The sequence below is a fragment of the Bos mutus genome, chromosome 8 (genome assembly GCF_027580195.1).
Source record: "Bos mutus isolate GX-2022 chromosome 8, NWIPB_WYAK_1.1, whole genome shotgun sequence".
NCBI lineage: Eukaryota > Metazoa > Chordata > Mammalia > Artiodactyla > Bovidae > Bos > Bos mutus.
Window position 1 is genome coordinate 53,203,757 of NC_091624.1, and position 23,074 is coordinate 53,226,830.

General features: G+C 40.6%; 1 long non-coding RNA gene across 1 annotated transcript in view; it reads left to right on the top strand.

The window, feature by feature from the left end:
• The window catches only part of LOC138988978 (uncharacterized), an 83,576-nt gene that overhangs the window by 44,386 nt on the left and 16,116 nt on the right, over positions 1–23,074 (top strand). The window lies entirely within an intron of this gene.

Here is a 23,074-nt window from a genome sequence, read left to right on the forward strand (position 1 = left end):
ACAAGTTTGGGAAAAAGTTGTATGTGTCCTGACCAGTTCTAAAATAAATAGGAATTTGCTAACAAGGAAATATTGACATAATTATCATTCCAAATTTACCAATATTAAAATGAACATAACCATCTAATAGTTGTTTACAATTATTTATAATTTATAAATACTGCCTGCTTTCAAAAAGGCTTTGAGACATTTTATTGTTACACGCACACACACACACGCACATATACAGCTGAACAATTCAAAATTAAACTAAGAATGTTTTTCATCAGAAACCAACTAGAGAAAGAGCAGCAATGGAATTGAGGTCAAACTCAATTTTTTAAGTCCTGCATTTTAGCACTAAATGTAATTTACATTTACAGTGGTTTCAGTTTGAAACCACTGGCAGGGAAACAAGATGGGAAATATTATACCATGAAACCATGGTCCCTTTTGCCTTCTAATAGGAGGCTTGGCAATTCTTCATTAAAGGGAAAATTAATACATAGGCAATGACACCCCACTCCAGTACTCTTGCCTGAAAAATCGCATGGATGGAGGAGCCTGGCAGGCTGCAGTCCGTGGGGTCTGTAGGAGTCAGACACGACTGAACGACTTCACTTTCACTTTTCACTTTCATGCATTGGAGAAGGAAATGGCAACCCACTCCAGTGTTCTTGCCTGGAGAATCCCAGGGACAGGGGAGCCTGGTGGGCTGCCGTCTCTGGGGTTGCACAGAGTTGTACACAACTGAAGCGACTTAGCAGCAGCAGCAGCAGCAAGCACAATTTATCGTTCTTCTGTATTGCTGAGGAACAGAAAAACTTAGCAACCAGACAAAATTGCACAAGATTCTGGTTAGTTGGTATTTTCTTATTTTAAAAAATGTTAATTAAAGTATCATTAATAGAATTTCTGCATTATTCTTTTATCCTATCACCATTTCCTTGTGATGACTTTAATTCTCCTGTAAGTTGAATTATTCTGTTTTTATTGGGTTTGAAGAATTTTTAGAAGCACTGATACTACCTTCAGGGTATAATGGTTTGAAATTAAGAAAATTTTTTGCCAATGCATTTCTTCATATATAGCAGTGTTAGCAAACTATCTCTGTAAAGGGACAGGGAACAAATATTTTAGGTTATGCAGGTCATATGTGTCTGTTGCAGCTGCTCAGCTGTGTTTCTATAGCGTGAAAGTGAATGGGTGTGACTGTGTTCCAAAAAAACTTTATCTATGGACAGTGATTCTTTCACACAGCAGGGCCTAATACCCTTTCCTTTGGAACATAGCTGGTCTTTAACTTCAGACATTCTCACTATTCCTTCACTTATGTGACAGATTTAAAAACTGTATCTGTTATTCTCAAGTTTGATGGCATCTCTCTCCTTTGAAAAACCTAAAGTACAAGTCAAGGTTACTTTAAAGACTTTTCATGCATTTATCATGCTTAGAATCTAGGCTGAACTGTATCTCTGCCACAAATCTATGGCCTTGTCTTTCCTTTTTTATATTGAAGATTGTCTGTTTTTGTGGCTGTACTATCACTTCTGACCTGTGCAAAATAAAAGAACCTTACAAAAGAGTCATAGTATTTCACACGTCTGCCCTTATCTGCTCATGTTTTCAGGAAAATAGAATTTCTAGCAACAAAGACTTTGAAAATATACTTAAATAAGCCTATTTAAAAATTTCCCTATTAAAGTAAGACATAAATTCTTTTCAAATTTAGATGGAGATAATCAAGGGGTAATTGCATATGAAATTTTGGCATCTCATACAAAAACAATGCATTTTGCATCCATCTCTGCCCCATCTACCCCTCTAAATAATGATAAAGTAAAAAAAGTATGTTTTAAGTATTTATATTTCCTTGTTTTTATCATTTGTTTGTAGTGCATTTTAATTTTTACTTGACATTACTATGGTACATTGCAATCTACTTTTCTTCAGTCACTTATTATGAGAGAAGAGTAAGTTGGATCACTCTGGAAGGAATATTTTCTCTCTTTTAATTCAGATATTTAATTGTATATACTCTGGGTTTCTGTGTACTACAACAATGTCGGATGTGTTGATTTCAGCAGGACCTGTGTCAGGGCACTGCAGTGGCTTCTACGTAGCCCATGTATTCCATAGGGTCTTTTCACAAATTGCAGACCATGCCACACCCTTAGACTTAAGTCACAGTAGAGTATATTTCACGCCAAGGAGGTAGTTATGCACTGCTTTTAGCTGTTTCTGGATGCTAAAATAGAAAAGAAATGCCTCTTGTTTCTTTTTTCCTCCTCTCTTTTCTCTAATTATTCAAAATATAACAGACAGATTACGTAACCTTGGCATTCCCCTGAGAATATTGCTGGGAATATTCAAAAGCATTCCTTAGGACCTTGTGAAGTACTTTAAACAGTTAAAAATACAAAAGACAGTCCAATAGGATTCCTCTAGGAATCTTTTTTATAAGCTGAAGAATCCTTTCAAAATGTGAGTAATTCCTCAATAGAACAGACTAGAAAGTCCAGAAATAAACTGAAATATATACGAGGATTTAGTACATGCTAAAGGTGGTATTTAAATCCGAGGGGAAGAGATTGTTACATAAATGATGTTGAGATAACTAGGTAGAAATTTGGGACAAAATAAAGCTGAATCTGTCAGCTCACACCTGACCCAAAATAAATTCCAGATGAATCAGAGCTTTAAAATGACAAATAAAACTGTGAAAAAGACTAGAAATAAAAAAGCATTCTGTGGCCTGAGCTGACATAGTACATGCTACGCAATGTCCTTGTAAGGTCACAGTGAAATTGTGGAAACTTTGGTAGGACAAGCGGGATCCAACTCTTCCCCTGAGGCTGGGAAAAGATTTGGTTAGGCAGAAGGGAAAAAAGCTAAAGGATGTTTGGTATTTACATTTTGTCACAGTGACAAGCTATCAAGTTAGTCATGCAATCAAATATGGCATATTTGGAGAACAGTAGGAACCCTGATTCGGAGAAGGCAATGGCACCCCACTCCAGTACTCTTGCCTGGAAAATCCCATGGATAGAGGAGCCTGATGGGTTACAGTCCATGGGGTTGCTAAGAGTCTGACACGACTGAGTGACTTCACTTTCACTTTTCACTTTCATGCATTGGAGAGGGAAATGGCAACCCACTCCAGTGTTCTTGCCTGGAGAATCCCAGGGATGGGGGAGCCTGGTGGGCTGCTGTCTATGGGGTTGCACAGAGTCAGACACGACTGAAGCGACTTAAACAGCAGCAGCAGCAGCAGCAGGAACCCTGATTGAGACCAAAGGGAGAAATGTTTGTATGTATAAGGTGAGATCAGATTGCAGATTTTGGATGTCCGGACAGAGTTTACCCTTCATTTTCTTTTTTATTGGGGCATCTCCAGGGGTTGATGAGCTAGGGTGAAGGTGTTCTCAATCTCATGACTGACATTTTTGACCAGATTGTTTCGTTATGGGTGGCTGGGCCCGTGTAACATAGGATGTTTAGCAGCACCCCTGGCCTCTAATGGATGGTAGTGGCATCTCCCATTTTTCAGATTGTGACAACTAAAAATTGTTATTGCCAAATGTCTCCTGGGGAACAAAATTACCACTGGTTGAGAAACACTAAGCTCCAAAATGATAGAATAATTAGTGTGTAAGAAGGACTGTCCAGCTGTGGTTGTATAGAATAAACTGGAGTTTCTTAGGACAGGAGCCTGAGAGAATGTATTAAGAGGCTAGGTATGGTATATTATTGGGCTTCCTAGGTGGTTCCATGGTAAAGAATCTGCTTGCCAATGCAAGAGATGTGGGTTCAATCCTTAGGAGAAGGAAATGGCAACCCACTCCAGTATTTTTGCCTGGGTAATCCCATGGACAGAGGATCCTGGTGGGCTACAGTCCATGGGGTCACAAAAGAGTCAGACACAACTTAGTGACTAAACAACAACCATGGTATATTGTTATAGTAAGGGCCTCCAATAAAGTACATCTCCCTGTGTTCATGACCTTGTATAATCCCCTCCCCATTGACTTAGGGCTTGGCCATGTGACTTGCTTTGATCAATGGAATATTAACAAATATGATAGATGCTGAGGCTCGAAAAGCATTTGTGCACTGCTACTAAACCTCTCGAAACACTGCCACTATGTGACAAAGCCAGTGTGAGCCTTCTGAAGACACACGTCCCCCTAACAGCCAGCACCAACTTCCAAATGATGAGTGAGGCGCTTTAAGACCATGAAGCCACAATAAAGCTACCATGACTGCATGATCCCAGGCAAGCCACCAGAAAAACCACCTACCTGAGCCCTACCCAGGTTGATGGCAATGAAATTATGCAAATAAAATGGTTGCTGTTTTAAATTACTTTGCTGTGTTGTTATGAAGTGATAGAAACTGTTGTAATATGTCTGAAGTAGATTAAAATCAGTGGAAATGAGAAGGTGTGTACATAAGACATTTGGAATAATCCGTGTTTCTTGATGACTCTTCAGTGAAGGGGCTTATTTAAAGGACAAAGAAGGTCAAAACAATATAAGAATTTAAAACTGAGTATAAAGGTCAGTGTGTGTTAAGGAAGGAAATTGGACGAGCAGTATTCAAGAAAACATTTCTGAAAAAAAAAGAAAAGAACATTTCTGCCTAAACAGTTAAAAATATTAACTCATCTATTTTGAAAAATACAGATACTTATTAATTGCTAACAGAATAATGATAATGTTTCAAAGATTCAGTTTAATAAGTATGTTTGTAAAGCTTTAAAGGCATTACCGAGGTAGCTACTTTTTACTTTATGTGGAAAAATCAATCTTTAGAATAAACAGGAAAGCACATAAACTCAAAATCAATAACAATTTATATTGCACTAATAATAAAATTCATTTCAATGTATTAGCTCTCTACTTGTACAGAATTATATTCACTTAGCAATTAGATTGCTAAGACAGGAGCTTCTTAATAGAACACCTCTCATAATTTACCATTTAAATTTACAGATGGCAAGTATCAGTGGCATTTACAGCTTGACAGATGCTATGAGTGTTGACCTTATTTTTACTATGCAAGAAGAAAGAGTTCTTCAGATGTTTAGCATTTAGCTTTCTGTTTAAGAACACCAACTTGAAGAAATGTGTCAGTCAAATCGTCTATTTTTATTATATTAAAAGCAAAGTAGTAAGCAATAAAGAGAATCCAGAATGAGAATAAATGTGATACAGTCATAACTAAAAGAAATGGAAATAAAAAGTTTAAAAAGTGGAGGGAATTGATGTGAATAAAATAAAACAACCCAAATGCATATTCACAAGGTATGAGAGTCACCAAAGGAACATTACATAAGCCATATGACAGAGTGATGGTCTCTTGAAAATAAGACAAAATTAATAAAAGGATCAGTTCAATTCAGTTCAGTCGCTCAGTCGTGTCCGACTCTTTGCAACCCCATGGACTGCAACACGCCAGGCCTCCCTGTCCATCACCAACTCCTGGAGTCTACCCAAACTCATGTCCATTGAATCAATGATGCCATCCAACCATCTCATCCTCTGTCGTCCCCTTCTCCTGCCCTCAATCTTTCCCAGCATCAGGGTCTTTTCAAATGAGTCAGCTCTTTGCATCAGGTGGCCAGAGTATTGGAGTTTCAGCTTCAACATCAGTCCCTCCAATGAACACTCAGAACTGATCTCCTTTAGAATGGACTGGTTGGATTTCCTTGCAGTCCAAGGGACTCAAGAGTCTTCTCCAACACCACAGTTCAAAGGTATCAATTCTTCGGGGCTCAGCTTTCTTTATAGTCTAACTCTCACATCCATACATGACTATTGGAAAAACCATAGCTTTGACTAGATGGACCTTTGTTGGCAAAGTAATGTCTCTGCTTTTCAATATGCTATCTAGGTTGGTCATAACTTTCCTTCCAAGGAGTAAGCATCTTTCAATTTCATAGCTACAGTCACCATCTGCAGTGATTTTTGAGCCCCCCAAAATAATAAAGTCAGCCACTGTTTCCACTGTTTCCCCATCTATCTGCCATGAAGTGATGGGACCAGATGCCATGATCTTAGTTTTCTGAATGTTGAGCTTTAAGCCAACTTTTTCACTCTCCTTTTCACTTTTGAAGATCTTATACCCATTAAGTAGCCAGTATTAAAGAAACAATAACACTGTTGAAATAAGGGTTTAAGATCAAAAGTTAACACGCATCTGCATATATAATTCCCGTAAGGTTTGTTAAAAGGGAAAACAAAAGCTACCTCGGTCCTTGTTTAAATATTGCTCTCTGCCAAGAACCAGGTGGGTCCGACCCCGAGGAAAGCAAGGAGGAGGAGGGTGACGAGGATGAGGCGGCGGCTCTGGCTGCCCCTGGGACCTGGTGAGCCCCAGCAGGCCTGACAGGACTTCCAGGCATGCTTCAGGGGCGAGGGCAAGTTCAGAGCTTGAATTTGGGGAGAAAGTTATACTTGCTTGAATCTGGGCCCTGAAAAGGGCACTCTGTAGATAGAGTGTAGTTACACAGCGTTTGGAGATTCTTCCCTGACTTGCTTTAGGAGACCCAGCTTCTCAGCGACTTGGTTATGTCACCTTCTACTCTAGGCCTCTAGGCTGCACCTGAGGGTCAGTCCTGTGGCCCCGCTGTTAGCCAGTTTGGCATTCTGTAGTAGTTTTTGTATTTGTTGTTTTCCTGCTGGCGTGTAGAGAACAAGACATTATCGTGCATTTATATTGCTAGACACAGATATTCATCGATACCTATTTTACAAGTTCATTCATCTAATTTTCATAATTAGATGGGGTCATACACTTTTTTTATTTCTGATCGATGAAGAATTTTAGACCTAAAAATGTTAAGGGACTTGTCCAGTCAATAAAAGAGCATTTGATCCTCAGATGTTGTAAACCAAAAAGCTGTCACTTCTAAACCAAAAATAAAATGATAAAATCGTGAAAAATAGACACTCTACTCCTGTGGCTCCTACAGAAATAACGTAACATCAAGTTACTTGAGGGACATATAGTCAGGTTTTATTGAGATTAATTTGTATCTGTCTCTGCCTGGAGTCATGGTAGGTCTTGAGCTATTTTCACTTCTTCCTCAGGAGCTACAAACATGTTAATACTAGAAAATGTTTTTCTGCTCTCTGGATTCCTGTTGATATTTTATGGATCTCTGGCTGCCATTGTTAGGAAGATCTGAAAGGTATGATTTTGGTTGACAGTTCCTGTATTTGAGGCATAAGACTTAGCAAAAGAAATAGCTGCAGAAGGCAGCAGTGGCCTGGCTCACCATTCGCAGCTTAGACCTGAGGGCTGCTGCTGCTAAGTCGCTTCAGTCGTGTCCGACTCTGTGCAACCCCAGAGATGGCAGCCCACCAGGCTCCCCCGTCCCTGGGATTCTCCAGGCAAGAACACTGGAGTGGGTTGCCATTTCCTTCTCCAATGCATCAAAGGGAAAAGTGAAAGTGAAGTCGCTCAGTCGTGTCCGACTCTTAGCGACCCCATGGACTGTAGCCCACCAGGCTCCTCCATCCATGGGGTTTTCCAGGCAAGAGTACTGGAGTGGGGTGCCATTGCCTTCTCCGGACCTGAGGGCTGGGGGTCCTCAATTCCCCCTCTGCCCAGCTTCTCCCTCCAGTTTGGAAGGTTTGGAGTATACTGGGCGTGGAAGGTGACTCATTGCAGTATAAGATGGCTTGTGTAGACAATGTGTATGTGTGTGATACCCATCTTTTCTATTATTTACAAATGAGTGAAAATGCAGTGCTTTCACCAGGGAAGTAGAAAAATTTAAATTTTGCTGTAAGTCATATACTTTGAATCATCTTTCATCTGTAACTTGGTTTGGGTCCAGCTGGCTGAAAAAGGTAACAATATTAGGAATAAGGAGAGGTGAGCCCACACCATATTTTATACATACACACACTGAATTACTTTTCAGAGTTGTCAAGTCTCAGTAGGAAATATTTGACACAACTTTCAAATGATCAAAATAACCTTCTTAAGGTCATTGTTAAACCAGGACTTAATATCATTGGTGACATTATTATTATCACAATGCTCTTCCAACTCTTCATAAGTTATTAAATTTAACGTCACCAGTGTCATTTGGTAGACTTGTGTCCTAAGCCCTATGACTATTTTCTGTGAGATTAACAAGCACAACATTTGCCTTACTGTACTTGTTCAAGTAAAGAAGAACTGAACTGAATTGCTTCATCTGATTGTTTACTTGGCAGCCATTAGCTGCTTGGGTAAATTGGGTTGCTTCTATTCCATGTTCTCATACAGCTGTTCACCTTCCCTTCCTCCCATTCAAATGTGATTTAAAAAAAGAAAAACTTTTGTCATTGACTGTTATTGCCATTATTTCAGCCAAATTATTCTGCACACATTAGAGCGCCGGTTTTGTGCCAGGCACTGTCTTACACACTGTCCTAGGTCCCTATGAGACAAAGAGGGAGAGGATATGTAGTTTTGTTACCAAAAAAGGGGTCTGGCTGCTTGCTGTTTAAAAGCCAATAAAGAGGCCAGGTTGGTGGAAAGTTTGCTTTATTTCAGATGCTGACAATGGGTGTGGGGGGTTGGACATCTGTCCAAAGGCCGAGTCCCACTGCACCCCCCCACCCCCTCCCCAGAAGCAGAGGTAAGAGCTTTTATAGACAGAGGGAGGGGCACCATGCAAAAAAAGTCATCTCTCATAATTGTCTTCATATTGGTCATCAGTGGTCTGACCAGTGTCGTCTTGGTTGTTTTAGGTACAGTTAATCTTCAATACCAGGGTCAATTTCTTTCCATTTCTTTGAGGCCAAATTTCAGAATTGTGGCAGCTTATTTCATGGCTACAGTCTGGTTATCAGGTAGTTAATTTCTTCCACCTGGTGGGGGTTTCGGTCTCTACAAGACAGCTCACAGGATATGGCTCAGAGTATTATCTATAGTCCTTGAGAAGGAACTAAAGGCCATTGACTTTGCTTAATGAGTACATTATTATTTGGTCTCCTTGGACTGTTTTAATTTCTGCAAGTTTTCATTTCTCTGATTAAACTTATTCTTTGACTAAAGCTTTTCCAAAGATAAAAGAGGCATTCAGGGGCAAGGACCATAGCGTCCTGCTCCATTTTGATTTGTGCTCTCAAGAATTTCATAGTGTGAGTGAAAAATTTCTCACAAATTTCCTTGAAGAGCTTGTAAAGGCAGGAGAGTTATTTGCAGGAAGCTCCTTATATTGTGGGCATAGCCTGACCAACAGACTGAGAACAGGAACTTTCTTTGAAGCCTTCTTGAGTTCTTATCTTAAAAAATCATGTACTGTATTTGTTCATTTTACTCTATATTGGGGCTTGTTTTAACTTAAAATGTTATATTTTCTTCCAAGGGGAAAATTGTCTCTCTGGGAAGGTGTGCCATTTCATCTGGTGGCTTAGTTTCCACCTGGCATTCCATCTCCCCCCAGGTCACCCTGTCTCATGCCTATCCTGGGAGGTGTTCATGTACACTTTGAGGAGAATATGAGAATGTTTGGTTCCTGTAGAGGCAAAATGTAGTGGTGATTTCCATTTCAAAGATAAATTCAAGCTCTTAGATCAAAATATTAAGCAAATGTGGGTTAAATTCCTCAGTCATCAATAATGGTGATAATTAGAAAATAATATTGCATTGGAAAAGAATAAAAATGGTCTCTGGGATGTTGTTAATACATTCTTAAGTTCATTTCCTCTTAGAAAACTGAGGGACTCTTTTCCTTAAAGGCCAAGGAGGGGAGTGTCTTGAGCAGCCATGTAATCTATTGACCTGGGCTGGGCCAGTGTAAATGGTTAAGAGTGTCAGCCTAGGCTGTCACCATTTCCTAGTAAGCTGGAACAAGGTCAACCGACAGGTGAAACCAGAATGGGCAAGGCAATGTAGTTATGTAAGAGAACTCTGGAAGGAGGATTGTATTAGGCCAAAAAAGCATATGAAGTGGTTGGAGAATGTCTGGGGAGAAACAGAGAGCTGCTGCTGCTGCTAAGTCACTACAGTCGTGTCCGACTCTGTGCGACCCCATAGACGGAAGCCCACCAGGCTCCCCCGTCCCTGGGATTCTCCAGGCAAGAACACTGGAGTGGGTTGCCATTTCCCTCTCCAACGTGTGAAAGTGAAAAGTGAAAGCGAAGTCGCTCAGTCATGTCCGACTCTTAGCAACCCCATGGACTGCAGCCTACCAGGCTCCTCTGTCCATGGGATTTTCCAGGCAAGAGTACTGGAGTGGGGTGCCATTGCCTTCTCCGAAACAGAGCAGACCTGTAATAACCTGGCCTAGCCAGTTTCTGGTGCCAGGGGCATTATCTTGGTGAAAGTGGGGTTTGTACCTAGTAGGTACTTAGTAAATGTACTCAGTATTTGCTGAATGAATCAAATAAACCTGTGTTCTTTGATTCCTTGCTTCATATACTGAGACTGCAGCTCATGCTGCCTGCTTTCTCTTCATTTCTTTTGTTGGTTCCATGTATTTTCTTTTTTTTTTTTCTAATTTTATTTTGTTGGTTCCCTCTCTATACTTTGGGAAAAGGAAATGGCAACCCACTCCAGCATTCTTGCCTGGGAAATCCCATGGTCAGAGGAGCCTGGAGGGCTACAGTCCAGAGGGTTGCAAAGAGTCAGACACAACTGAGCAATGAAGCATGCATCCCTGTACTTTCCAGTTCCTAGTGAGAGCTGGTATGTTCTGAGATTGGCAAGGAGAGGATATAGGGTGTGTGTCCGCGTGCATATGGGTGCATGTGTGTGCACTTACACACACGTGCATATTGAGCATTTGACTGAGGCAGGTGCATGGCAGGAATTCATCTCTCAGTGTCAGAGCCAACACTTTCCAGACTTTTCTCCTTTACATTTGTAGTGATAATGTCATTTGTGGACTGATTCACATCAATAAATTAAGTTAGAATCCCACATCCTCAGAAGCAGAAACACAGGGTTCCAGCAGCACTGGAACCTCAGTGCATTTGTGAATGGGCACTGATTTTTTCCCCCATAACCAGACCACACTCAGAGTGGGTGCTTCCAGTGTAATAGCAGTTAGTGTGATTTGGTGACCTGCCAGACAGGGCTAGGGTGGGATTTGTTCAGGCACTAAAATTGAACCTGTGTGGTCAGCTGTTTCACATGATTTGTATCCTTTCTGCATGTACAGTGTTGAAGAGTCTTCTGAATAATTTAGAATCAGGAAATTTAGTTGGGAAGAACCGAAACTACCCATGTGCGACCCGAATATGGGTTGTCAAATGTTTTATTTCAGCCTGACAAATAACTATAAAGATGATGACTAAAATAGAGAGGAAAAGAGCAACAGGTTCCACAGGGCCAGACCCACTTCACTAGGAGATTTTAAAAACACACACACAGCTACAAGTGGGCAGAGGCATAGTTTCAGCACTGGTCATGGTTTCCTTTACATTTCCCTTTCTTGGGTTCCACGTTAGGGCTTTCCCCACTTCGCCTACATGATATGGTGCTTTGCAAGATGGGAAAGGGAGAGAAGAGAGGTGGATGCCAAGAGAAACAAACACAGAGAGAGGGTTGGAGACACGGAGTGAGGCCTCAGTTTCCCCTCTCTTCCTGCTCAATGAGGTTATGGCCCTGAGGCAGCTTTTGATGTGAGAGTTAAATCGGCTCTTCTCTGGTTGATCTCAGCTCTTGAGTATCTTCCAAATGTGAGCATCTGGGTGCTTTGGAGTGTGTTTATAGTGTTTGAAGATAAAAACCCATTTCTTTTACTCATATGGCCAGTAGTGTCTGATGCTCATCCAAGGAGATAAAAGATTTGTTCCAGCCTTGAGACATAATGGTGGGTTGACCCTCAGTCCTGGAAGAAGTTCAGGGGTGTTTTTGACTGTGTGTGACGCTTTCCTTTGGCACTGGCTTTGGACCCCAGCAGTGTTCTAGCCAGGAGTTTTCCAGTTAGTCTCTGCCTTTTATGCATTCAGAACTGGAGGTATATAGAGATAGATATATAGGTAAATGAATACCTTTATCTCTATATCTTTATCTGTATATCTCTCTATGTATCTTTATTTTCTAACGGTTGCTGGTATGTTGCTTTTTGTTTTCTCTCTTCAGTATATCCTCTATCACAATTACTATATTACCCTACTCCTGAGTGGGAGAAACCTGTCTGTTAAGACAACAGCTCTATCTTGAAGCTTTCAAACCTTGCTCCTGGACCCAGCAGGAGTCTGTGTGTGGCTTAGTTTTTATGAGCTCTGCTTGCTGATGGTGACCCTTTCTGGTTCTAATATTTGAGTTACATCTCAAGATAGTAATTTCTTTTTGGCCTCTTGGCCCCAGAAAGGTATGCTGGCTTTCCCATCCTTAGAGGACTGTCAATGTTGGCCGTTGGGACAATGGCTGGCTCTGATGCTCAGACCTCACTGATTTTTCCGAGTTTGCTGTCAGGTTTTGATGAGAGATTGTTTACTCTGCCTTACGGTGTGGGCAAAAAGAGAAATGTTTAAAATGGGGTGTCACTGGAAGACTGTGTTCCAAGAACCACAGACTCTTTTCTGACTTGTTTTTTAGCCTGAAGTTTTCATTTACTCCTATCTTGAATCACTGTTCAAATTTATAGTCATACTACTCCTGTCACTTTGAGCACATAAACATCTTCTCCTGTTTCTCCATTTCTTCCCAGATTACATGATCTTATTTCATTTGTAAAATGGAAGTAGCTGAATCAGGCTAATCTGCTTTGAATGGAAGCGTGGTGGCTGATGGCGGAGAGACCTTTTAGATGCTAGGAGAGGTTAAGTTGCTGTAGTGATTCAAATGTCTACTTTTTTCTCCTGAGAGAGTATATACAATATACTTTCTTGCTTCATGTGTAGCTTGTTAAAGCTTAAGTGGCATCTGACTGTGGTATGTCGTTGGAGGAAGAAATGGGAAGAGATTATTTATCATGGTATTCAGGCTGCTTCCATCTGGCTGTATTAGTCTTATGCCACATTGTGAGATGGGAAGTAAGCACTGTTTCAGCTGAGGAAAGTTGTAATGGTGGAATAATACGTATGATTTCTTTGAAATCAGTTCCTCAAAAGGACAGTTTCATTGCTTTAGCTGGTGAATATTTGGGGTCTTCCAAATTTGTAATTGCTTTTGTCAAATTACAAAAAGCAAAAAGTGAATTTTAAATCTTAAGACCTTAGTCTGTATTTCCTAATATAAAGATGTATAGATACAGTAGCTCAAGCATCTTTCTATAATTATTTCTCTAACTCCCTCAGTATTCATGTGCCTGCTGATGTCCCAGGCACTAGAATGACACTGACCTTTCAGAAACTTATTGTCTCATCTTTTTAAATAACTAGGAGTTTCTGACACTTGAAGGACCTAGGATGCTATATAATAAATGGAAAAATACCTCTGGGCACATCCTCAGACTATGTCAACAATGCTTCTAAGTCAGGGGTCCTTCGGGTCTTTACTTGTATGCATGGGAGTCTTAAAAGATTAAATATTTTTGTTTTCATTTTCAGTTCAGTTCAGTGGCTCAGTCATGTCTGACTCTTTGCGACCCCATGAATCGCAGCATGCCAGGCCTCCCTGTCCATCACCAACTCCCGGAGTTCACTCAGACTCACATCCATCGAGTCAGTGATCCAGCCATCTCATCCTCTGTCATCCCCTTCTCCTCCGGCCCCCAATCCCTCCCAGCATCAGAGTCTTTTCCAATGAGTCAACTCTTCCCATGAGGTGGCCAAACTACTGGAGTTTCAGCTTTAGCGTCATTCCTTCCAAAGAAATCCCAGGGCTGATCTCCTTCAGAATGGACTGGTTGGATCTTCTTGCAGTCCAAGGGACTCTCAAGAGTCTTCTCCAACATCACAGTTCAAAAGCATCAATTCTTCAGCACTCAGCTTTCTTCACAGTCCAACTCTCACATCCATACATGACCACTGGAAAAAAAAAAAAACTTGACTAGATGGACCTTTGTTGGCAAAGTAATGTCTCTGCTTTTCAATATGCTGTCTAGGTTGGTCATAACTTTCCTTCCAAGGAGTAAGCATCTTTTAATTTCATGGCTGCAGTCACCATCTGGAGTGATTTTGGAGCCCAGAAATATAAAGTCTGACACTGTTTCCACTGTTTCAGCATCTATTTCCCATGAAATGATGGGACCAGATGCCATGATCTTCGTTTTCTGAATGTTGAGTTTTAAGCCAACTTTTTCACTCTCCTCTTTCACTTTCATCGAGGCTTTTTAGTTCCTCTTCACTCTCTGCCATAAGAGTGGTGTCATCTGCATATCTGAGGTTATTGATATTTCTCCCGGCAATCTTGATTCCAGCTTGTGCTTCTTCCAGCCCAGCTTTTCTCATGATGTACTCTGCATAGAAGTTAAATAAGCAGGGGGACAATATACAGCCTTGATGTACTCCTTTTCCTATTTGGAACCAGTCTGTTGTTCCAGGTCCAGTTCTAACTGTTGCTTCCTGACCTGCATGTAGGTTTCTCAAGAGGCAGATCAGGTGGTCTGGTATTCTCATCTCTTTCAGAATTTTCTGAAAGGGGATCTTCCCAAACCAGGGATCGAACCCAGGTCTCCCTCATTGCAGGTGGATTCTTTACCAGCTGAGCCACAAGGGAAGCCCGTAAGGAGCTTACATCTGGCTTATGTTTGTTCATAGTTAAGTAGCATGCTACAAACAATGTTTACATCATTTATAGAGTCCCTGGGAAATATTTTCTTTAATAAGGTCTGTATGTTACTCAAGTGTGAAAAATACTGTTCTAAAGGAACTTGAACTCCTTGAGAACTGTAAAAGATTGAAAACATTATTTTCTCCATTTTTCCTGCTTATTGATCTTGTCTGTCATTTAAATTGAGGGCATGATATTGTTAAAGAAGTTCATCTTAAATTGGTCCTAGTCTTAAGGATCATCTTTGTCTTTTGCCCACAGAAGAAACTCCTCTTGCCTTTTCCCTCTGTCATTCATGTTCGATCCCTGGTTTGGGAAGATCCCCTGGAGCATGGAAAGGCTACCCCACTCCAGTATTCTGGCCTGGAGAATTCCATGGACTGTATAGTTACATATGTATATAATATGTAATAGTTTTTTTTAAAGGGCTTCCTTCAATTCCTTCATCTAAAAAACGTTGTTTTTTTTTTTTTTTTTAATCTACTTGTGCCTAGGGCTGCACTAAGAATTGTGTGCTTTAAATTGTATCCAGTCAAAAATCAAAGTTTCTTGGTCAGTTACTCTCTTTCCAGAGGTGATGGCACCATTGAGTGTAATGAATGGGAATCACAAGGTAGATAGTCTGGGTTGAGCTCTCACTAGAGGTCAGAAATCAAGCAGACCAGCTAAATTCAGGGGGTTTCTTCCTCTCTTCAGTAGGGAAATTATCTTCATTTATCTTGTGTGGTGGTGTTATAGTTTAGTAAGAGAGACTCTAGGCCCTGGTCGGATTATCTCCTGGTACCGCCCCCCGCCCATCTTCACCATCTCGTGGGTTGTGTGATGTCACGAAGTGGGGGACTCAAAACCTCTGGGTCATTCGGGAAACATTGACTTGTTAGAGTGGAGTTGGGGCACAGTGCCAATCTCTGCTTTATCTGCTGGGGGCAGGGACAGATGCTGCCACGCAGGATGTATGCCCAGTGTTGCCAGCAATGTCAACTTATGAAGCATGGTGAAATATCCAACCTTTCCATATAAATTTCCAATTTTGCATATTTTGTGAGGTGGAAAAGATACTGTTTCCAGTTTGAAGTCCCTGTTTCCTACATGTGAACATGCCCTGGTAAATTCAAGTGTCAGTTGTGAACTTGCTTTGAAGACCTGTGGTTCAATGGTGCCCTAACTTAGAAATAGATGGGGGAAACAGTGGAAACAGTGTCAGACTGTATTTTTCTGGGCTCCAAAATCACTGCAGATGGTGATTGCAGCCATGAAATTAAAAGACGTTTACTCCTTGGAAGGAAAGTTACCACCAACCTAGAGAGCATATTCAAAAGCAGAGACATTACTTTGCCAACAAAGGTCCATCTAGTCAAAGCTATGGTTTTTCCTGTGGTCATGTATGGATGTGAGAGTTGGACTGTGAAGAAAGCTGAGCACCAAAGAATTGATGCTTTTGAACTGTGGTGCTGGAGAAGACTCTTGCATGTCCCTTGGACTGCAAGGAGATCCAACCAGTCCATTCTAAAGGAGATCAGTCCTGGGTGTTCTTTGGAAGGAATGATGCTAAAGCTGAAACTCCAGTATTTTGGCCACCTCATGGGAAGAGTTGACTCATTGGAAAAGACTGATGCTGGGAGGGATTGGGGACAGGAGGAAAAGGGGACGACAGAGGATGAGATGGCTGGATGGCATCACTGACTCGATGGACATGAGTCTGAGTGAACTCCGGGAGTTGGTGATGGACAGGGAGGCCTGGCATGCTGCGATTCATGGGGTCACAAAGAGTCGGACACGACAGAGAGACTGAACTAGAACTAGAACTTAGAACTTTAATCATGTTACTTGTTCCCCTTCCAATTTTGTGGGATAGTATTTTGACCCAAAGGTAGTCTGTCTTTACTCTCTTTTTCACTCTTGGATGTTCTTGTACTTTTTAGATTTAGCTTGTTCAGGCTCAACATGTGTTGCTGTACAGTATTTTCTGCCTCCAGATTATGCTGCTCTATTAGGTGTATTCTTGTGGGAGGAAGGCCGAGCTCTGAAAGCTTTGAGATGACCAGAACACCTTATACCCCACTGTCTTTCCTTATCTTTATTTAAAGCTAAAAGTACTTATCTGTCACATTTTTAAACATGTTAAAAAATCAATTGGAATGGCATTATTTCTGATTAAAAATAAGGAAATTTAGTGATGAGAGTTATGTTTTGTGGTACCACAGTGGTATTTCCTTTCATTGTTGGGATATTTTGTCCTTCAGGTGAAAAAAAAAAAAAAAACTTTTAGGGGATGAAAAGATGCTCAACATCACTAGTCATCAGAGAAGTATAGCTCAAATTGCAGTGAAATATAATTTCATATCTGCCATGATGGCTGTTACCAAAACACAGAAAGTAGTAAGTGCTAGTGAGAATGTCAAGAAATTGGGACCTTTGTACACTGTTGCTGGGAATGAAAAGTGTGGGCACTATGGAAAACAATATGGAGATTCCTCAGAAAAATTAGAAATAGAACTACTATATGATTCAGCAATCTCACTTCTGCATGCATAGAGCTAAAGGATTGAAATCAGCATCTTGAAGAGACATCTGTATACCTGTGGTATTTGCAGCACTAGTCACAGTAGCCAAGAGGTGGAAACATTTCAAGCATTCATTGACAGACGAGTGAAGAAAGAAAATGGGATGTACACATACAATAGAATATCACTCAGTATGCGACAACATGCGTGGACCTTGAGAACATTATACTAAGTGAAATAAACCAGTCACAGGAAGGCCAATCATGTGTAATTCCACTTATATGACATATCTAAAGTAGCCAGCTCTTAGAAAGTATAATGATGGTTGCCAGAGGCAAGGGGATTGGGAAATGAAGAGTTGCTGTTCAGCAGTTTATAGTTTCAGTTGTTTAACATGAACAAGCTCTAGAGGTTTGCCATGTGATATGGTGCACGTGACAATACCTTATACTTGCAAGTTTGTTAAGAAGGTAGGTATCACATTATATGTTTCTGTATATTTGCAAGTTTGTTAAGAAGGTAGGTATCACATTATATATTTCTTAAACACAAGAAAAGCAAACATTATGGAAATATGAAATTTCTTTTTTATAGAGATAAGAAATTTGGATAGCCACAAAAGATCTGTGTCTTGTATCTTTTTGGGTCAGTACCAAATACAGGCTCCACCAAGGGTTGCCCCTTTGTTTTCTCAGGTCTCACTGTGTAGCGTGTGGGGTCTTAGTTCCCTGACCAGGGATTGAACCTGGGCCCCCCAGATTGGAAGAACAGTCTTAACTACTGAACCACCAGAGAAGTCCCAAGGGTTGCCCTTCAAAGATACTCACACCTGTGTGTGTGTGTGTGTGTGTTTTCCTTTGAGGCATGGGTACCCCAGTTGGTGCAGTGGTAAAGAATCTACATGCCAAGGCAGGAGATGCAAGAGACACAGGTTTGATCCCTGGGTTGGGGACATCACCTGGAGAAGGAGATGACACTCCTTTCAGTATTCTTGCCTGGAAAATTTTGTGGGCAGAGGAGCCTGGTGGCCTACAGTCCATGGGGCTGCAAAGAGTTGGACGTGACTGAGTGGCTTAGCACATACATACATATGAGCCATGGTACCTGCTTGTCATCATTTATAACTACACAGTTATGGAGCCTACCTAAGTGGCCTTTTTATCATAATGGTATCTCTGACCTAGAGTATTATGTCTGACCAGAAAACAAAAAAGTGCAAGTGAGTTATTCATTCTGAAACCTGAATGCAGTGGTAGAAGTCTCCCCTGCCAGCAGCCTCCTTGATCCCCAGGTGGAGGGTCCCCAGGTGGAGGGTCAGGAGGTTGTGGCAGCATGGGCTGGCTTGTTGCCAGTCCCTTAGGTGTGGCGGCTTTACAGTTCATCCCTTCATGTGACAGTCACCTCATAATTCTCGTTCCTGTAAAATAGAGTTACAGTCTACTCTGGCTGAGGTATAAGAATTTGTGAGGAGTCAACTAACATTTGCTTAGAAAAATCCATGTTTTAGGATGTTCATAGGTCATGTTTTCAGACAAACATGCCATAAACTAGTGTTAGCCTTTGTGATGCAAACAGTTTTTCTTTTCCTTCTTGGGATCTGTTGGCATAGCATGTACTTCAGTTTGGCAGATATGGTTAGCTTGGGGATGTTAATGAATGTATTACAGTACATGAATTTCTGCTCTAACATAGTATATGCATTCCAGAAAAACCTAATATTCTGCAAACACACATAGGACAAATGGGGGAAAAAAGTAGGAATGGGGCCAGTCTCTCCATATCTGTATAGCTTTGCAACCAGAATACTCAAAAAATAGTAACCATCCTAATAAGATGTTAGCACAATAAAAAGTCCCATGTTACATTCTTAATAGAGACATAAAACAATCCAGAATACCAGTGCAGAATAAACTGTTGATTTTTTAAAAAATTTATTTTTAATTGAAGGATAATTGCTTTACAGAATTTTGTTGTTTTCTGTCAAACCTCAACATGAATCAGCCATAGGTATACATATATCTGCTCCCTTTTGAAACTCCCTCTCATCTCCTCCCCATCCCACCCCTCTAGGTTGATACAGAGCCCCTGTTTAAGTTTGCTGAGCCATATAGCAAATTCCCATTGGCTATCTATTTTACATATGGTAATGTAAGTTTGCATGTTACTCTTTCTATACATCTCACCCTCTCCTCCCCTCTCCTCATGAGCATAAGTCTATTCTGTATGTCTGTTTCTGCACTGTTGCCCTGCAAATAAATTCTTCAGTACCATTTTTCTAGATCTGTATATATGCATTCAGATCAGATCAGATCAGATCAGTCGCTCAGTCGTGTCCGACTCTTTGTGACCCCATGAATCGCAGCATGCCAGGCCTCCCTGTCCATTACCAACTCCCGGAGTTCACTGAGACTCACGTCCATTGAGTCAGCGATGCCATCCAGCCTTCTCATCCTCTGTCGTCCCCTTCTCCTCCTACCCTCAATCCCTCCCAGCATCAGAGTCTTTTCCAATGAGTCAACTCTTCCCATGAGGTGGCCAAAGTACTGGAGTTTCAGCTTCAGCACCATTCCTTCCAAAGAAATCCCAGGGCTGATCTCCTTCAGAATGGACTGGTTGGATCTCCTTGCAGTCCAAGGGACTCTCAAGAGTCTTTTCCAACACCACACTTCAAAAGCATCAATTCTTCCACGCTCAGCCTTCTTCACTGAGCTTCACTCAGTCCAACTCTCACATCCATACATGACCACAGGAAAAACCATAGCCTTGACTAGACGAACCTTTGTTGGCAATGTCTCTACTTTTGAATATGCTATCTAGGTTGGTCATAACTTTCCTTCCAAGGACTAAGTGTCTTTTAATTTCATGGCTGCAGTCACCATCTGTAGTGATTTTGGAGCCCAGAAAAATAAAGTCTGACACTGTTTCCACTGTTTCCCCATCTATTTCCCATGAAGTGGTGGGACCGGATGCCATGATCTTCGTTTTCTGAAGGTTGAGATTTAAGCCAACTGTTTTCACTCTCCTCTTTCACTTTCATCAGGAGGCTTTTTAGTTCCTCTTCACTTTCTGCCATAAGGGTGGTGTCATCTGCATATCTGAGGTTATTGATATTTCTCCCAGCAATCTTGATTCCAGTTTGTGTTTCTTCCAGTCCAGCGTTTCTCATGATGTACTCTGCATATAAGTTAAATAAACAGGGTGACAATATACAGCCTTGACGTACTCCTTTTTCTATTTGGAACCAGTCTGTTGTTCCATGTCCAGTTCTAACTGTTGCTTCCTGACCTGCATACAAATTTCTCAAGAGGCAGATCAGGTGGTCTGGTATTCCCATCTCTTCCAGAATTTTCCACAGTTTATTGTGATCCACACAGTCAAAGGCTTTGGCATAGTCAATAAAGCAGAAATAGATGTTTTTCTGGAACTCTCTTGCTTTTTCCATGATCCAGCGGATGTTGGCACTTTGATCTCTGATTCTTCTGCCTTTTCTAAAACCAGCTTGAACATCAGGAAGTTCACGGTTCACATATTGCTGAAGCCTGGCTTGGAGAATTTTGAGCATTACTTTACTAGCATGTGAGATGAGTGCAATTGTGTGGTAGTTTGAGCATTCTTTGGCATTGCCTTTCTTTGGGATTGGAATGAAAACTGACCTTTTCCAGTCCTGTGGCCACTGCTGAGTTTTCCAAATTTGCTGGCATATTGAGTGCAACACTTTCACAGCATCATCTTTCAGGATTTGGAATAGTTCAACTGGAATTCCATCACCTCCACTAGCTTTGTTTGTAGTGATGCTTTCTAAGGCCCACTTGACTTCACATTCCAGGATGTCTGGCTCTAGGTGAGTGATCACACCATGGTGATTATCTGGGTCATGAAGATCTTTTTTGTACAGTTCTTCTGTGTATTCTTGCCATCTCTTCTTAATATCTTCTGCTTCTGTTAGGTCCATACCATTTCTGTCCTTTATCGAGCTCATCTTTGCATGAAATGTTTCTTTGGTATCTCTGATTTTCTTGAAGAGATCCCTAGTCTTTCCCATTCTGTTGTTTTCCTCTATTTGTTTGCATTGATCACTGAAGAAGGCTTTCTTATCTCTTCTTGTTATTCTTTGGAACTCTGCATTCAGATGTTTATATCTTTCCTTTTCTCCTTTGCTTTTCGCTTCTCTTCTTTTCACAGCTATTTGTAAGGCCTCCCCAGACAGCCATTTTGGTTTTTTGCATTTCTATTCCATGGGAATGGTCTTGATCCATTAGAATACGATATTTATCTCTTTCTGACTTACTTCACTCTATGTAATAGGTTCTAGGTTCATCCTCCTCATTAGAACTCACCCAAATGCATTTCTTTTTATGGCTGAGTAATATTCCATTGTGTATATGTACCATAACTTCTTTATCCATTCATCTGTTGATGGACATCTAGGTTGCTTCCATGTTCTAGCTATTGTAAATAGTGCTGCAATGAACAATGGGATACATGTGTATTTTTCAATTTTGGTTTCCCTAGGGTATATGCCTAGGAGTGGGATTGCTGGGTCATATGATGATTTTATTCCTAGATTTTTAAGGAATCTCCATACTGTCTTCCATAGTGGCTGTATCCATTTATATTCCCACCAACAGTGCAATAGTGTTCCCTTTTCTGCACACCCTACCAGCATTTATTATAGACTTTTTGATGAGGGCCATTCTGACTGGTGTGAGGTGATATGCCATTGTAATTTTGATTTGCATTTTCTAATGATGAGTGATATTGAGCATCTTTTCATGTGTTTGTTAGATATTTGTATGTCTTCTTTGGAGAAATGTCTGTTTAGGTCTTTTTCCCAGTTCTTGATTGGTTATTATTATTATTTTTTTTTCTGGTATTGAGTTGTACGAGCTGCTTGTATATTTTGGAAATTAACCCTTTGTCAGTTGTTTGATTTGCTATTATTTTCTTCCATTCTGACAGTTGTCTTTTCACCTTGCTTGTAGTTCCCTTGCTGTGAAAAAGCCTTTTAAGTTCAATCAGGTCCCCCTTGTTTACTTTTGTTTTTATTCCCATTACTCTAGGAGGTGGGTCATAGAGGATCTTGCTTTGATTTATGTCATTGAGTGTTCTGCCTATGTTTTCCTCTAAGAGTTTTATAGTTTCTGGTCTTACATTTAGGTCTTTAATCCATTTTGAATTTATCTTTGTGTATGGTGTTAGGAAGTGTTCTAATTTCATTCTTTTACATGTAGCTGTCCAGTTTTCCCAGCACCATTTATTGAAGAGGCTGTCTTTGTCCCATGGTATATTCTTGCCTCCTTTGTCAAAAATAAGGGCCCTGTAGGTGCGTGGGTTTATTTCTGGGCTTTCTATCTTGTTCCATTGGTATATATTTCTATTTTTGTGTCAGTACCATACTGTCTTGATGACTGTAGCTTTGTAGTATAATATGAAGTCAGGAAGGTTAATTCCTCCAGCTCCATTCTTCTTTCTCAAGACTGCTTTGGCTATTCAGGGTATTTTGTGTTTCCATATGAACTGTGAAATTTTTTGTTCTAGTTCTGTGAAAAATGCCATTGGTAATTTGATAGGGATCGCATTGAATCAGTAGATTGGTAGTACAGTCATTTTCACAATATTGATTCTTTCTACCCAGGAACATGGAATATCTCTCCATCTGTTTATGTCATCTTTGATTTCTTTCATTAGTATCTTATAATTTTCTGTGTGCAGTTCTTTTGCCTCCTTAGGTAAGTTTATTCTTAGATGTTTAATTCTTTTTGTTGCAGTGGTGAATGGGATTGCTTCCTTAATTTCTCATTCTGATTTTTCATTATTAGTATATAGAAATGAAATTGATTTCTGTGTATTGCTTTAGTATCCTGCAACTTTGCTAAATTTACTGATTAGCTCTAGTAATTTTCTGATACCATCTTTAGGGT